The sequence below is a fragment of the Rattus norvegicus genome, chromosome 2, assembly GCF_021556685.1.
Source record: "Rattus norvegicus strain SHRSP/BbbUtx chromosome 2, alternate assembly SHRSP_T2T, whole genome shotgun sequence".
Taxonomy (NCBI): Eukaryota; Metazoa; Chordata; class Mammalia; order Rodentia; family Muridae; genus Rattus; species Rattus norvegicus.
This window is the reverse complement of record NC_141535.1, coordinates 227,984,569-227,990,513: the sequence shown is the minus strand read 5'-3', so window position 1 is coordinate 227,990,513 and position 5,945 is coordinate 227,984,569.

The following is a 5,945-nucleotide window of genomic DNA, read 5'->3' as shown; positions in this document are numbered from 1 at the left end:
ATATGATCCTATGCTTAACAGACCAAAGATGCTACCAACAACTCTTAGAACTGATAAAACTATTCAGCAAAGTAGTGGGATACAAAATTGACACTCAAACAGAAAATATCAGTTACCTTTCTAAAACAATCAACAAACACATTAAACCATGTCAGTAGAACAATCCCATTTACAACAGCCACCCAATATCCTCACATAGGAACAAATAGAACCAATAGTCTAAAATACCTTTACAGTGAAAACTTCAGTGCACTGAAGAAAAAACTAGTAAGAGAAGAAAATGGAAAGATCTTTGTTCAAGTGTTAGAAGAGAGGATGTCAGGAGAATTGCCATCCTGCCAAAACAAAACAGATTCAATTCAGTCCCGATTAAGCTTTATTGATCTTCAAAAACATACGAAAAATAGCATTAAGAATTTATGTAAAAGAACGAAAGACCATGGATAGCCACAGAAATCCTGAAGGAGGAGGAGGAGGAGGAGGAGAACAACTGCAACAACACTGTTAAAGGTATGAACATATTTAATTTCAAGTTATATACTACGGTGCCATGGTAATAAAAGAACATGTTATTAGCTCAAATGTATACACATAGATCCATGGGATAGAGAAAGACCCAGACATAAATATATCTAGCTATAGCTACCCCTGATGAAGATGCTGAAAATATACATTAGAAAAGGACGGAATTGGGTAAATAAACCAAAATCCCAATGTTAAGTATTTCTGCATGAACTCTTTGTCAGAGATGCCTCAGAAGTATTCCCCATCCCCCAAATAATTCTGGTTCCTGCTATTCCTTTTGGTAGCCCGCAAAGCTAGTTAATAAGCCCTTATTGCTGAAGAATCTGCAAAATAAAAATAAGAGTGAGAATAACAATTAATGTGGTTGCCTGATACAACAAAGAGGGTTGATATAAAAATAATTTTATTTCTCCGAAGCTTCTGCGAGTCTTTACTCTCCGGTTTATGATAAACTTGAACAGAGTTGAACCAGATATGATCATAAGCAATAGTTAGAGGAGGGCCGTCTGCCTCAAAGGCTCAGCATGTACTCCTTCTGTTGTACATTCAGTTCCTAGTCTTGTTATTTTAACTATGCCGTCTAGCTGGTGTGCGTTTCTCACTTTTCTTGCTTGTGTCAATACCTGTCAGTTGTGACGAGTTTTTCCATTTCCAGAGACTCATCTGTGGTGGAAGAGTAACTAACAAGTGCCTAGCTCATTGCACCCCATGGGCATGCAATAAATGCTTGTTTCTTAACTGCCTGCCTACATATGCCTTCAGGAGCGCAGGCAAGACTCTCAGCTGCCTTAAAAATGACAGATGATGCTGTCTACTAGGCATCTCTTGAGAGCTTGTTAAATACATAACTAATGTCAGGAGACACTGGTATCTTGTGACCCATACAAACAACTTAGACTTAAGCCACTTGCCAGCACACATGCCCGTTGGGAAGCCACTGACCTTACATACTTTTGATGCCTAGGGGCCTGCGACTATGAAAGAATGGAGGGACTGATACCTGATTAGATTAGAAAAAGGGAAATGAGCAAGAGAAGAGTTGCTGAACAAGATGTTGAGCTGTGATGGGTGAGGAGAAATGAGGAAAGTTGGGAGGTGAAAGACAGTAACGTTCCTGTCCCATCAGCACTGTCAGCTTTAAGTAGTTGTGTGTGTGTGTTAATACTTTGTTTAAAGTTCGAGAAAGAAATATAAAGTGAGTGTTAAAATTGAGGGTGAATGTGGCTTTCTAGAAATGAGAACGAGGCTTCACTGTCCTACGGTTTAAAATATTTCTACATGAAAATAAAGGTCAAATTAAAATAAGAATGTATTTTTAGACAGTGCAAAGTTGTTAACACATCAAATACACCAGGAACTCACAAGGAAGGCAGAGAACACTGACACAATCACCGCTCATTAGGAAGATAATGCTCGAAGTATGAAACGCACAACTAATAACCTTTTCATTTTAAAAGAAAGCTCAAGGATAATTCTAATTAGAAGAATACAAACTCACAAATGTTACCTGCCAAATTGTCAATTAAAATGAGCAAAGATTAGTCATACTGCCACGTAGTAGAGAGAAGGGGACTCTGCATAATCAAATTAGTATTTTTTCATATTTATTGTGCTTTACTTTATTTAACCACAGAAACAGTTCTATACATCTGACTTTTCTGCTAGAATGAGTGGTCCTCAAGAGGGAATATTTCTTTGCATGTGGTGACAGGGAAGGTAGAGCAGTCCTGGCATAGAGGCAACACTCAACCACCGGTGGTGGTAGCCTTCAGTCACAAAAGTCTGATGCTATTAATAATGTCAGTAGGAGCAAAGCTCTCCTAAGCTTCAAGGTCTGACATGGAGAATTTAACACCAAATTAGTATTTTTTTAAAGCTCAACTATTCACCCTTGCCTCTCGGAATGCTGTACAAGCCTCCCTGGGAGCCGTTTCATTTAGGCATGATATTTGGATTGTTCAACCAATCCAAAATGCGCAGGTTGTAAAACACACTGCGTTTCCCATTGCCTATACATTGGGTCAGCCAGACTAGAATGTGCTCTAGCTTTGTTAAACTGGAAATCCCTCTTAAACAAGTCTTGACCCCCACAGCATCCTTGCTTGTTGAGTCTGTCCAGCGATAGTCCCATGATCCACTCCTCCTTAGCAGTTCTGGCAGATAAATCCTCTCACTCTCCTATTTCACTGCTTCCACTTTCGTTCACAATGTTTCCTACGTTTAAACAACCTACCCATGTATCTTCTCATGCACTCCGTGTTGTTTGAAACATGGTGGTTTATCAATGGTGTCACAGAGGATTCAGCCAGAGAACTTTAATAGTATAAATTGGTCGTCGATTTAATTAAAAATGTTAGTGTTTTCATAACTGCTTCTATGTAATTTCCGTCTATATGAACAAAACATACCTTTAGTGGGCATGGTGGTGTATTTGGGAGGCAGAGGCAGGCCGATCCCTGAGTTCAAGGCCAGCCTGGTCTACAAAAAAGGTTCCAGAGCAGCAAAGGCTGTGCGATAAGCTTCTGTCTCAAGTAATAACAGAATAACAGAATCAAAGCAAATCTTAAAAGAGTTGGATATACTGCTATTAAAAACAAATAAACATACCCTTAAACCAAAAGCATTTCTTTCTCTCTCTACGGCATTATCCTCACACATGTGTACTTTAGAGCTATAATGCTTCCTATATGCAATTTCTACCAAAGCAGGCAAAAATATAAAAATTCTCTTATTTGATTACTGAGTGTGTGGGTTAATATTTGTCAACTTAAAAAACACTAGAGTCGTTGGGGTCAAGGGAATTTTAGTTGAGGGATTTCCTACTTCAGAGTGGCCTGTATGTTTGGCTGTGGGGGTATTTTCGTAATTGCTACTCAATATGAGAGGGTCCAACCCCTTGTGGGCAAAGCAATCCCTGGAGAGCTGGCCATGGGTTGTGTAAGAGAGTTGCTGAACAAACCAGGGGAAGCAAGTTAGTAAACAGCACTCCACCGTGGTCTGTTTCGGTTCCTGCCTCTAGGTTCCTACCTTAAGTAACCAGTCTTGTCTTCCCTGATGGCCAGATTATATACCCTGGAAGAGAAAACGAAGACTTTCTTTCCCAAGTTGTCTTTGGTAAGATTTTTATCAAACAGCAACAAAAAGGCAGCGAATACATTGCGAATTCACAAATGTGAACCTCCCGATCTCAGGACCTCGAGTGGCTTAGCTTTTTTCCTCCTGGAGACAGCAATAGGAAATGTGTTATAAGCAATTTTAATGGCAAATTACATACACATGTGATAAAAAAACTCAAAATAATTCCCCAGCTGCCTCCTGCCAACTCCAAATGAATTTCCTTGGGAAATTAGCCCAGTTATTTTCATCCACACACTCTTTCATTTACCACAGGGTTCTTTTTATGCCAAAATAAACGTCGTCCTATCACAGGTTACCAAGAAATCGCTTATCTGCGGTCATGGCACTTTTATATTTTCAGATCAATTTATTCTATTATAAAAGGGTGATATTCACTTTAAGATGTGCTTAAAACATTTCGTAAAGCACCTTATATATCAAGTATTATTGTTACTGTGTCTGTAATAAAACTACACCCCACTAGTGAAATACCTACTTGAAGCTACTGTGGTTTTAAATATTTTAAATATTATAAAAATAAAATATGCTATTTTTAGAGTCTAGAATCCTATGACCCACAACTCAAAGTGTAGTTGCCTGAACCTTTCTTTAACAGGCAATCAACCTCACTACATACAGGAGTACCTGCCCATATGACTCTGTGTACAAACTATGAAAAGGATTTCATTAATCTATTGGAAAAGTTATAGTGTATTTTATCAAAATATTAATAATTTACCATAAAATGGGAAATCATAAAATGAGTATTTTAGTGCATTGGAACCTAAAGCTTTAGCAATAGTGGGAATTAAAATGTTTTATAATTCAATCAAGAACTTACAGAGAAGAGATTCAAACACCATTTGCTTGTTAGCTTGCAGAGAGCGTTTCTTCTCTAACTATGTTTCATACCTTCAGATTTCTAACTGTGGACATTACATTACATTACAATTCTTCACATTTAATTCTCTATTCTTTCCTTAATATAAAAACTATCAGATTTCCTTAGACATCATGTTTTTTGTTGACATTGCTTCCTCTGGGGTGTCATGATCCTCCCAATCCCATGTAATTTCCTCACATATACTGACATCTTTCCTCCCTAGCTTTCCCCTCTGTCCATCTAGAATCCCTCTGGCAAGTGTCAACATCGACATGACCAGCTACTCTTTTTCAACAACTTTATCACTTTTCATTTCTTTGTAATACTTGTGACTTATTGGGGAATTCTTTGTTCCTACTGTCTATTTTTACAAAATATGGGTTTGTCACTGAGACACCAGGATGAGACACAACAACCCATTTTGCTCTGTGTAAAGAAATAAGTGAGATGTGGAGCAAGGGGAACACTCTTCCATTGCTGGTGGAAGTGTAAACTTGCGCAACCATTTTGGAAATCAATTTGGTGTTTTCTCAGAAAACTGGAAATTGTTCTACCCCAAGACCCAGCTATACCACTCCTGGGCATATACTCAAAAGATGTTCCAACATCCCACAAAGACACCTGTATAACTATGATCATAGCAGCTTTATTAATAATAGCTAGAAACTAGAAACAACTTAGATATTACTCAAAAAGAATGGATAAAGAAAATGTGGAACAAACCACAATGGTAGTTGAGAATATCATCCTAAGTAATGTAACCCAGTCCAAAAATGCCATGCATGGTATGTATTCACTTAAGGTAGATCTAAGTCATAAAATACAGGTATCATGTTACTCTCCACAGACCCAATGAAGCTAAATAAGAAGGGAGGCTCAGCAAGCAAGGGCAAATAAAATAGCCCTAAAAGGCAGATGGAGGGAGGAGACCGGGAGGGAAGGGGGAATGGGGAAGGAAATGGGAGGGGTTCAGGATCAGGTTTGGAGGACTGGAGAGGTGGCCAGATGGCCATGAAAATCTATAACTGACAGGGGTGAGGAGGTGGCAGACAACTCAGGACATGACAGAGACCTGGGATAGGAAAGGCACCCAAGAATCAATGGGGTGACCTTAGCTGTGACTCACAACACTGGGGATATGGAACCTGAAGAGGCCGTCTCCTGTAGCCAGACAGGAACCCCAGTGGAGCAACAGAGACACCAAACATCTACAAAATTTTCAGCCTCAAATTTATTCTGTCTACAAGAAAAGGTGGGATTAGGGATGGAACAGAGACTGAGAAAATGGTTAACCAATAACTGGCCCAAACTGAGACCCACCCCATAGGCAAGCACCAGTCCTTAACACTATTATGATATTCTATTATGATTACAGAGAGGAGCGTGGTGTCCTCTGAGGGCTCCACCCAGAAGCTGACTC